A 12,113-nucleotide genomic window follows, 5' to 3' on the forward strand; every position below is an offset into this window, starting at 1 on the left:
ATAGAGGATCCTTATTTTGTCTTCATCGCATGAAAAAGAAAAAGTGAGAAGACCTTTGGGTAGAGCTGAAACTTCAACATTACTTTCAAAGCCCATTTTTGTTTAACATAGGCCTAAAAACTTCAATGTTTAGATGTGGTCCCATAAATTTACCCACCAGAGAGTTCGAAATACTGCTTATGTTATGATCCACTACCAAGTCAAGGATAGAGATGGAAAACTTACCACCATTCAGATCCGATATATTCTTGACAAGAGGCAGGGAAGATTTCCCAGTAGGTCTAGTTCCGTAGAGGGTTGACCACTTTCTAATTTCTTGTCCACTCTCACAAACCTCTTCACGTGGGCTGGACCCCCCAATCGCATTTCTAGGACCCGCATTATTCTCTGGTAGAGTACCATCAGCCTATAGAATATCTGGAGGCTTGTCCTTCTCCCCCATCTGGCCAGCTCCATCGATCTGGACGCTTCCTCCATTGGAAGCAGAGTTCTCACCTTGCAGAGAATTCAAAATTTGAATTCTGCCATTGCTGCCTTCTCCTCCCCCATGCGAGCTCTGCATGTCCAAATTATATTGTACATATAATAAAGTGATTATGTTGAATGCAAGAGAATCCTGACATTTTGTCTTCTCCAGAGCATTGGTCATTGACGATGGCATTGTATAGGTATCTCAGTGGAGATGAGTGAGTTGTACTAAACTCGCTAGGGCTTAGATTTGTAGGGTGATAGCCTCAAATTTGGGCTCATACAGCCATGATGACAGCTATAATGCCTGCCAAAATACCCTAGAGAAATACACTAATTAACATGCAATTAGAGATAATAAAAAAAATTAAAACATCAACTAATGCAACCATTACCATCATCTAATCAAATGCAATAATAATTCATTATCCAAATAACATCTAACCTTCATAATTAAATTCACATAGGAATATAATGAAAGTGGAAATAAACACCACATATCTAACATCCTCTAGGGCATCTCAACATCATCACTCAAACTAACCATAAGCAATTAATATAACATAATAAGCATGATAACACAAATACTATCATAGTCTAAATGCATACTAATTCCTAGCATGATTTATTCCTTCAATGCATACGTGACCATTCACTAATCTATAACATGATTATATCCATCTACTAAGCTTACTAACCATCCCCTTTTAAGTTCATTTTAAAACATCAATACCAAATGTTCCTAATCCCAATTATTTATGCATTTCCATCATCATATCCAATCATAAGATAATCTATCATATTTCCAACATCACATAAGACTATAATCATGTCATGAATCAATTTCCATTAATGAACCAATATCACAAGTTACATCATCAATTCTCCTAGCATACTATTACAACATATATGAATACAATATCCTTCACAACAAAGATCATAGTTCTATTTGCATTTCAATTACATCATAAATCAATACATACAATGCCATTAAAACATGTACTTCAATCCGTTGTTTGCCTCACCAATAGGAACAATAGCTAGAGCTAAAGTCTCAACCTAAAGATTGGTCATTCATTCTATGTAGTTATTATCTCCATCACTAAAGTTCGTTTACTTGTCAATCCAGGGATGTATTACTTGAAATAATTCTGCACTATATATGCACTAAGTTCTTGCGATAGCTATTCTGCACTACTGCAGCAACTAAATATATTTGAAATAAACAAGCGAGAATCATAACAACTAAATGGCTACAGGAAAGCTTAGCATTAACAAAAAATTATAATTAAAGAAATGTTAACTAAGTTTAGAGCTGACAACTAGGAATTACTCTGTCTGCTTTGGCTGTAGGAACAGTCACAGGATCTGGTTCCAGTGGCTATAGGAATAGTCAATTGCTAGAACATCTACTACAACGAAAGGAAAATTGAATCTAACAAATGCATAGGAATACTCACCATGTGGGCCCCCTTGGATGAGTGTATCCAGACTTCAAAGACAATTCTATATACTCATAATAGCATCATTTTTATTCATTGTTTTCAAAGGTCAATACATCACATGAAATGAAAGATGCTTTAAATTCTAAAAATGCTATACAATTCTATTTCTAATACCCCATCTCTAACCTCTGAGAAGAGGTGCAAGCTTTTATTTATTAGAAAACTATAAAAACTTCCTACTATCTAGGTCGCGTCAATGAAATGAGGTGGAAAACATTTATGACTGCAAACAGAAGAAGTTAATCCACAGGAAATGTGGAACTCAGCTAAACCGCAACCAAGAATCTAGCATGGTGGTTTTACAAGATTGATGCTTGCTGAAGACAAACATAAATGAATCTGGCAGTGCCTTTTTATTCCTTTGCCGCTTCTTACACACACTATCCTCTTTGATGTTTTGAATCTTTAACCGCCCTTGAATATATCCAACTGCTTTTATGATGTGATGCAATAACCGCTTCTGCAACATCTCATTTATTCTTGCAATAAAGAAGATAGAACATACAAGCACACACACACACACACACACACACACACACACACACACATTAATTAATCATAACACTTATACATTCACAAATGATATCACCTATGATAATTTGCATGGCAACAAGAATAATAGGTCAAAACAACACATGATTTAATGGGTTTAGTTATCATCTAGAATGCACATAGGCAAACTTTAATACATCATATGAATCAAACACTATCCCGATATACAAATTAAAACATGGCAAAAACTTATCAGTTATAGGAATAAAAGAGCTAATATCTCAGCTCATCATGCCCCCCAACTAAAAGTCTTGTTGATCCTCCAGCAAGAGGAAAATTTATTATCTGAGCACTGACTTTGAAATTGTCTATGGTTTCCTGCCATGTTCCTCCTATAGCCAAGTTCAAATAAAACCCCTTCATCTTTTGCAGTCTAGTCCATCTAGCTTCTTATGTAAACTCTTCATATGGTTTGTCTATAACCCTGCATCCCATCAATGGCCACACAAGGATAGGTGGCTGAAATATCAAGAGTAGCTAGTTATTTATTTTTGTCCTACCCAAGTGGATGTACTTGGGAGCTCTTTGTGTGGATGCATGATAATTAGGCAGTGACTTGGATTCACCCTGCTTTAGGTCTTCTGGGAGATTATTAGAGCAGTGACCCAAACATTCAGCTGCAGCTTTATTTTCATTTTCAACCAAATGCTCATATTCCCGGAATTCTTCCTCTCTCAACGGTAAAACTTGGCTCCTAACATCAGGGTTTGTTAACAACTTCTGCTAGTCATAGTAAATATGTCGTGGGATTTTACCTTCAGCTCTAAGTGGTAATGGGCAATCAAACTCCAAATTTTTGTATGTTCTATCCTGAGTCCCCATACTGATTTGATTTTGTATCCATGACATAAATGCTTTTAATTGAATGTCAACAATGTATAGTAAGGGATTTCATTCATTGTTAGAAGTCATAGCATAATTATGCAAATAGAATTCACATAACAACTTCCTAACAGTTGTAGGAGAGTTTTGATAAACACTATAAAATTCCTAAGGGGTATCTAGAAAAGGACTAAGATCCCTAACAATGCAGTTTAGCTTGAAACATAAATACTGCTCCTTTAAATATAAAGCATAAACTCTCGAAGGAGCCCTGCATTGCATCAATTCAAGAACCATATTGGAAAATGTGTCTACTTTAGTTTGCAATTCCACAATCTAATTATCCCTCTTTTCAATCTCTTTCTATTGTTTATCAATAACTCCTTGCAACCTAGCCCTTAATATCTCCCATTTTCTATAAAATGTAAGTGCAATAGATAAACTAGTGAGAGATGAAGGGGGCCTGTGAGTTGTTACCTGAGGGCATGATATTTCTTCAACTAGTTCTTCAAACTATTCTACTACATGTGCCAAATTTGATAGTCTGTCGGCCCCATGTTCTTCGTGCAATTGAATCTTTGTTTGACTTTCGTGCCCTTCTTCTGACATTTCCATAGAAATGACTTCAATCACATCACCTGTTGCTTGAGTTTTCTATTCACCTCACCAACTACTTCTCGAATACATTTTTTGAGTTTCTGTAGGAGATGTTGTTGTAGGAGGTGTTGTTGTAGGAGAGGTTTCTATAGGAGGTGTTATTGCAGGACAATTTCCCTTTACCTTGCATCTTTTAGCTGCACTAGAAACCTGCACTGCTTGAGGTCACTCTACGGTCTCTTCTTATGCATCAATTGTTTCTGTTTCTTTCCCTTTCCTTCTAGAAGATGTCGCTCCACTTTGAAAATGAGTGGAGGGCTGCTCAATATTTGGTTCAATTACCATTTCCTCTACAACAAGCAAGGCTTCATTGGCAACATGAGGTTCATTTGTTGCAGAAACCCTAGGAGATGAGGGTTCTCCGATATCTTCCTCTTGGGCAGCTATTTCTTTTGCAGCGGGAACATTTTCCTCCCTAAATTGTAGGATATCTTTGAACTCTCCCCATGCCATCTATGAGACATCTTTGAGAGAATGTTCTACCAACAATTTAATCAAGTTGTGATGACTAAAAGAATGATTTTCACCCTTCTGTGTTTCCTTTGCACTTATGAAAACAAGATGACACAAGAAAATGGTAACATTCATTCTTTGGCCATACCATAGATGACTCAGTAATTTAAAATGGACCTAATGCAAATTTGAGTACCTACCATCATAGGTTATATATTTCATCACATAAAATGCCACTTAGGGCCATTCCGCTGGAAGAGATGTCTGTCTGGTTCCCTGCTTGTCCACACTTAGGGGTCCATCTGTTGGGTGATTAAACTCTACCCTAGTGCTTCTCGCATCTTTCGACTCAGGAAACAGTTCTCCCTCCTGCAACAACCCAGTGACTTCAGCTATTCGTTACTCAGTGGAAATGACTCTTAACCCTTTGATAGAGGCCTCTCCTTCATTGTATGTGCGCATAAATTCATGGGAAATTTCTTCATTGAAGTCCATCAATTTTTTAAAATAGTCAATCCACCCATACATACGGAAGTAATGTTCACACTAGACATCCTGCAGCAAAATGTCATGAATTACTGGTTCATGACGAATAAGAGATCCTCCCATGGCTAAATCAGCTTTCAAAACAATTACCACAATGGAATGAAGAATTGAAATAACCTACAGAACTAAAAATACATGTTCCAAAATATTTTACTTCTTTTCAATACATGCTTTGAAATACTTTACTTATTTTCAGTACCTTTCATCAACTATGGCGGCAGGATGAACTGCTCACTCGTTCCACAGAATGTCTCATTCAAAAATGATGTTAGACAAATTAAAACACATTACTGACAAGATAGACAATTACTCAACTTGGAAATCAGACCATAAAACACCCCCCCCTCACTTAAGATGACACATGTCCACACATGTGAAAAAGGACAGGGGGAAGGGTACACAAATTATGCAAATTAGGCAATAATCATAATGAAATAATAAATGCTTAATTAAGAAAAATAAATAATATACATACCTGCAGTCGTACTAATTAGTGTTGCACAAAACGATTAGTTATTCAAAATATGAAATGAGATGATGTGAAATGAATGAGGTGACAGATAGAGAGATGAAATGGGATGATGTGTATGAGAAAATTATTATCGAAGAATGATATTTCCATAAAGAATGGAAATAAATATTATGAAAGCATGCATGAAGAATTTAAGATTGAGGACCAAGAATGCTCCTTACAGAAGTTGTAGGAACCGTGTCCATAATGTCCTCTCTAGATGTTGTAGGAACTATGTCAGGAGAGTGTTTTTCAGATGTTGTAGGAACTTTTATTTGGTCTTGGTTGGCAAATTTCTACAAGAACTGTTCTTTGGTTGCAGGCTTATGATACAGGCGTAGTCGATGACCATTGAATAGAAGTTTGAATCTGACTGGGTCTATTGTGTTCTACTGAACTGCTCCATTTGTAAAAAGTTCATCTATTTCATAGGGACCCAACCATCTTGTCTGCAGCTTCCCCATAGTATCCTTATATCTAGAATCATATAGCAATGCCCAATTGCCAAAATTAAATTTTCTCTCTTTATATACTTATCATGCCATTTTGTTTGTTGATGTTGAATAAGCTTAGTATGTTGGACAGCCATCTTTCTCAACTCATCCAAAGAATTCAATTGCATGATGCAGTCATTTTGTGCTTCTGAGAGAGTCATATTCAACTGCAGAGCTGTCCTAAGATTTTTATGCTCAAACTCATGGGCATCATTGTTGTTTTTCCATACACCATTTCAAAAGGTGTAAAACCAATTGGTGTCTTCCATGTTCTTCTATATTCCCAAATGGCTTCAGGAAGTCTATTTGACCAATCTTTCTTATGAAGAGCTACTATCTTGGTAAGAATATCTTTTAAATCCCTATTTGTAACTTCTACTTGACCATTTTCTTGTGGATGATATGGAGTAGACTTCCTATGTCTGATAATATATTCATTAACCAATGCTGCAATTAATGTGGACCTAAATTATGGTCCTTGATCTGAAACAATCTCTCTTGGAACTCCATATCTGGTAAATATTTTCTCATAGAGGAATTCAACTACCTTATTATCTCTTACATGTTTCATAGCTCATGCTTCTACCCATTTTGTAACATAATCAGTGCATACTAGAATATAAGATTTCTCATTTGAAGGAGGATCAATCAGTCCAACAAAATTTAATCCCCATTTATCAAATGGTGCAACCAATATCTGGGGATATAATGGCATTTCATTAGATCTAGTAGGCCTACCCATTCCTTGGCATCTATCACATTTTCTAGGGTATTGAGTTGCATCCTTATACAACGTTGGCCAATAATATCTTGTGCCAAGGATTTTATGTGTTGTTCTTTTAGCAGCAAAATGTCCTCCACATGGCTCATCATGACATGCATGAAGGATATCATATGTTTCATCTTCTCTGACACATCTTCTCATGACTTGGTTGGGTCCAGTATAAAATAAACAATCAACAATCCATGAGAAATTAAATCTTTTCTCAACTAACAGTCTTCTTTCTTTTGGAGAAAAATGAGAAGGCATCTTATTAGCAGCTAAATAATTTGCAATATCGCCATACCAGGGAGTGTGTTCTTTTAACAGGAATAAATTTTCATTTGGGAAAGCATCATCTATGGCTACAGGATCATCCTACAATTGAAGCCTAGAAAGATAATTTGCAACTACAATGGATTTACCTGGTTTATCAACAACTGTAATATAAAATTCTTTCATCAATAGTAACCAACGAGCCAATCTTCCTATAATTGAAGGTTTGTTCATGAGATATCTGATCGTTGTATGATCAGTGTGCACATATATCTGATATCATGTGATATAATGCCTAAATTTATTAAGTGCATATATAACTGCTAACATCTCCTTTTCGGTGACAATATAATTAAGCTTAGGTCCCTACATGTTTTTGTTAATGAAATAAATTGCATTCTCCAAATTGTCAACCTTCTACCTCAAAACTGCTCCTATGGCATAATATGATGCATTTGTATGAATATGAAAAGGTAATGACCAGTTCTGACCCTTAAGCACTGGTGCTTGAGTTAAGGCATGTTTGAGCTTCAAGAAAGCTTCATGGCATGCAGAGGTCCAATTAAACTCCATATCCTTGGTCAAAAGACAATATAAAGGTCATGCAATTTTACTAAAATCCTTGATAAACCTTTTATAATATCCAGCATGACCAAGGAAACTTCTGACATCCTTTTGCTTTATAGGTGCAGGGAGGTTTTGAATAATTTCAATTTTGGCTGGGTCAATATGTATTCTAGTTATAAAAATATGATGACCAGGAACTATGCCTTCCTGCATCATCATAAAGCACTTTTCACTATTTAATGATAAATTGTAGTCTTCACACCACTGCAAAACTTTCTTCAGATTCTTTAACGCTTCTTTAAATTCTGAACCATAAGTGGTGAAATCATCCATATAGATCTACATGATGTCCTAGGAAATATCTGAAAATATTCTTATTGTTTCTCTTTGAAAAGTAGTTGAAGCATTACATAACCCATCCTCGGGAGCAATCTGAGTCTAATTCTAGCCACTGAATCCATCCAGGAATGAGAAGTATTGCTTCCCTGCCAAGGAATATAATACCCAATCCACAAATGGTAATGGAAAATGATCCTTCCTAGTTGCTGAGTTCAAAGCTTTGTAATCTACACATACCCGCCATTTATCTCCTTTCTTTGGAACTATGACTAGAGGTGACACCCATTGACTATCTGATATAGGATAGATAAATTCAGCATTTAATAATTTATGTAGTTCCTCTTTAACTATCTCCCTTAATGGAGGATTAATTATTCTATGTGGTTGTCTAAGTGGTCTATAGTCCTCTTTTATATAAATACAGTGGGTACAAACTGTAGGGTCAATTCCATGCATGTCTTTGTAATCCCATGCAAAAACGTGCTGATGATAATTAAGCAATTCAACCAGTGTTATTATTTGAGTCTCTGTGAGTTGATTGTTGATATTCAAATATTTATTTGGATCAACTTCTACTTTGATAGTAAGATCAACCTGAGATGCCTCAGAAAGATGAGAAGTGCAGACTTCCTGTGGCAACAGGGTATGCAATATATCAGTGGCTGTAGGAAAATCTGATGTTGTAATATTTCATGTTAAATCCTGCGATTGCTACTCCTGTTTAAACTTATTTGCCATAATTTTAGAGAGGATCGAATCATCATCCTGGAATTGTATGAATGATTCTTTGTTAATCATCATAAGATGGTTGATAGAGTTGACTCCCTCCTCAAATTCTTCTCCCACATTAGGCCAAATGTCTTGTTCTTGATCAAGTTGGGGCTGAGAAGGAGAACATAGAGCCAAATTTTTGGTTATTTCCATTAGAAATAGTCATATCCACTGACCGGCACTAATATATGCATCAATTGTAGCAAGCCAAGGTCTCCCTAAAATAACCAGATATCCTCCCAATGTGGCTCTAGGAGACAAGATCATAAAATCTGTAGGACATTCCCAAGAGTCCAAAGTAACGACAACATCCTCAATCATACCATCAGGCCAAACCATGGAACTGTCAGCAAGCTACAGAACTGTAGGTGTAGGCCTAAGACTGGTTATGTCAAGTTTCTACATAATATCTTTTATCATTACATTTATGGTTTCCCCCAAATCTAGTAAAGCATTCTTTATTTGAGTGTCATTGATGACTATTTTCACAATAGGACTACCAGGATCAGAATATTTAGGAATTGAAACCTTTCCTAACATAATATCAACCAATTGACCCATTACATGCACTGTTTGCGGATCCTTTTTCTTTCTTCCAAGTTTCTTTAAGTGTGCCTCTTTAATTGCTTTACCATAAATAGGGACATCCTTAATAGCTTGAAACAATGGAATTTTAACACATATGTGTTTCAGTTGACCTATGATATCAAAATTTACTTCCTCTTCCTGTGAAATCTCTTTAGCTTGCAAGCTCTGGGGAAATTGGGGTATTTGTTGATTTTGAGGTATTTGGGTTGTTGGGCTAGATATTTCCTTTTCCTTTTGTATATAAGTTATAATTGGAGCAGACGGGTTAGGTAAAGTTGTCCCAGATCTAAGGTGAATATCACTTATAGAAAGAGAATAAGTTGGGTATTGATTAGGGTCAGTTAAATAAACTTGTTGTTGCTGCTGAGGATTGCTATTAGGATTTGGCATGGGTTGAGTAGGCAGCTGTGTAGGTTTAGGTGAAACAGTATTGGCAGTAGGAGGAGGCATTATAGCAGGCTATTATGGTTGCTATTGAGGTTGTTGATAACCAGATGACTGATTTGTCCATGGCTGATCTCCTCTCCATTGAGAGGTAGGTTGCCAATTCCCTTGGAATTGTTGTCATGGTCCTTGAGGCTAAGACCAATTTCCTTGTGGTTGCTGCCACTATGGAGTTTGATTGGTAAAATTTTGCCCTTGGCCTTGAGGATTATACCAATTTTGATCATTTCCAAAATTTTGAGCATATGGAGATTGCCATTGATTATTTTGTGCATAGGAATCTCCACTATAACCAGAAAAAGAAACTAGATCAGGAGGCATACCTTATCTTGGAAAATTTGGCCTCCTTTGAGAAACATAGAAAACTTGTTCACCATCTCCTTGTATTGTCTTGAAATTGAGAACTTCAAGATTTGCAACCATCTTACATCTAGAGTCTCTTTTCTTCTATCTACAATGTGGGTAGAATTCTGGAAGAATGGCATCAGCTTCCTCATGCTTCTTCTTAGCTTGAAGTGTGTCTAAATTAGTAGCCATATTATTTATGATATCCTCCTTAAAATCCTTCAACAGGTGGCTGAGCTCCATTCGAGAAACTCCATTACTGGATGTTGATGAAGAAATTCCTAGCTTGAAATGCCTACTCTTCTTAGAAGAAGATCTGGAATATTTTTTTAGAGATTTGGTCAATGTCATTCCATGTTGATTGTGTTATATCACCACCTCCCATAAGGTCCAAAGCATCCGTGCATTCATCACTGATTCCCCTTAAAAATATTAACTTAAGAGAATCTTCATTTAGAGTACTATGCTTGGACTTCTTGACACTGAATAGAAATCTCTCCAAATAATCTTCTAGACTCTCATCTTCCTTCTATGTCATTCTAAAAATATCATCCCCATGGTGATCAGTCCCTCTACAATAATATTTATATTTCATAAGAAAAAATCATTTCATCTTATCCCATGTAGTGATTGTACTACTCCCTAGACTCATAAACCATCTCAAAGTTGATTCTTTTAAAGTAGAAGGGAATATTTTGAGTCTATGGGCATCTGTAGTGTAATCATAACTCCTACAGAGGACAAAAAATTCAAACAAGAAAGTGTCAGGATCCTTTGTCACTAATCCATAGAATTTAGGAAGGGAAGAAGTTGGGATGTTCTTGAGATTAGCATTATCATGCAGATCAGAAATAGGGAACTCAAATGTTGGGTTCACTGGTGGAGGTGGGTTATTCCCACCACGGGGTGGATTTCCTTGCATTGGTCTTTGAGGAGGAGTTACTAAACAAATTTCCTCTTTAGGAGGTCCAAAGAGGAAATGAAGGTTGTTCTCAGAAAATTCAAATTCAAGTGGGTTCAAATTATTTGGGGCTTGGTAAAGTGTAGCAAAAGGATTTACATCTGGTGCTTCATATGGATTGAGTCTTTTATGATTAGGAGGGTTAGGAAGGAATCTACCTTGAGCATCTCTTCTTCACCTATGAATGCAGATTCATGAGAATTACTTAAAACAAATTGAGCTATCAAAAATAACTATACTGAAATCTTGAAAATTCATAACTTTAATAGGTTCTTAGTTTGACACCATCCCCGGCAACGGTGCCAAAAATGTTTGCCTCACCAATAGGAACAATAACTAGAGCTAAAGTCTCAACCTAAATATTGGTCATTCATTCTGTGTAGTTAATATCTCCATAGCTAAAGTTCATTTACTTGTCAACCCAGGGATGTATTACTTAAAATGGGTCTACACTATATATGCACTAAGTTCCTACGATATCTATTCTACACTACTGTAGCAACTAAATCTATTTGAAATAAACAAGCGAGAATCATAACAACTCAATGGCTAGAGGAAAGCTTAGAATTAATAGAAAAATCTAATTAAAGGACTGTTAACTAAGTTCAGAGCTGACAAATAGGAATTACTCTATCTGCTTTGGCTGCAGTAACAGTCACAAAATCTAGTTCCAGTGGCTCCAAGAATAGTCAATCGCTAGAACATCTACTGCAGCAAAAGGAAAACTAAATCTAACAAATGCACAAGAATACTCACGAAGTGGGCCCCCTTGGATGAGTGTATCCAAACTTCAAAGATAATTCTATATACTCAGAATAGCATCATTTTTATTCATTGTTTTCAAAGATCAATACAACACATGAAATGAAAGAAATGCTTTAAATTCTAAAAATGCTATATAATTTTGTTTCTAATCCCCCATCTCTAACCTCTAAGAACAGGCATAGGATTTTATTTATAAAAAACTATAACAACTTCCTACTATCTAGGTCACGCTAATGAAATGAGGCAGAAAACATTTATGACTGCAAATAGAAGAATTTAATCCACATGA

The sequence above is a fragment of the Cryptomeria japonica genome, chromosome 5 (genome assembly GCF_030272615.1).
Source record: "Cryptomeria japonica chromosome 5, Sugi_1.0, whole genome shotgun sequence".
Classification (NCBI taxonomy): Eukaryota; Viridiplantae; Streptophyta; class Pinopsida; order Cupressales; family Cupressaceae; genus Cryptomeria; species Cryptomeria japonica.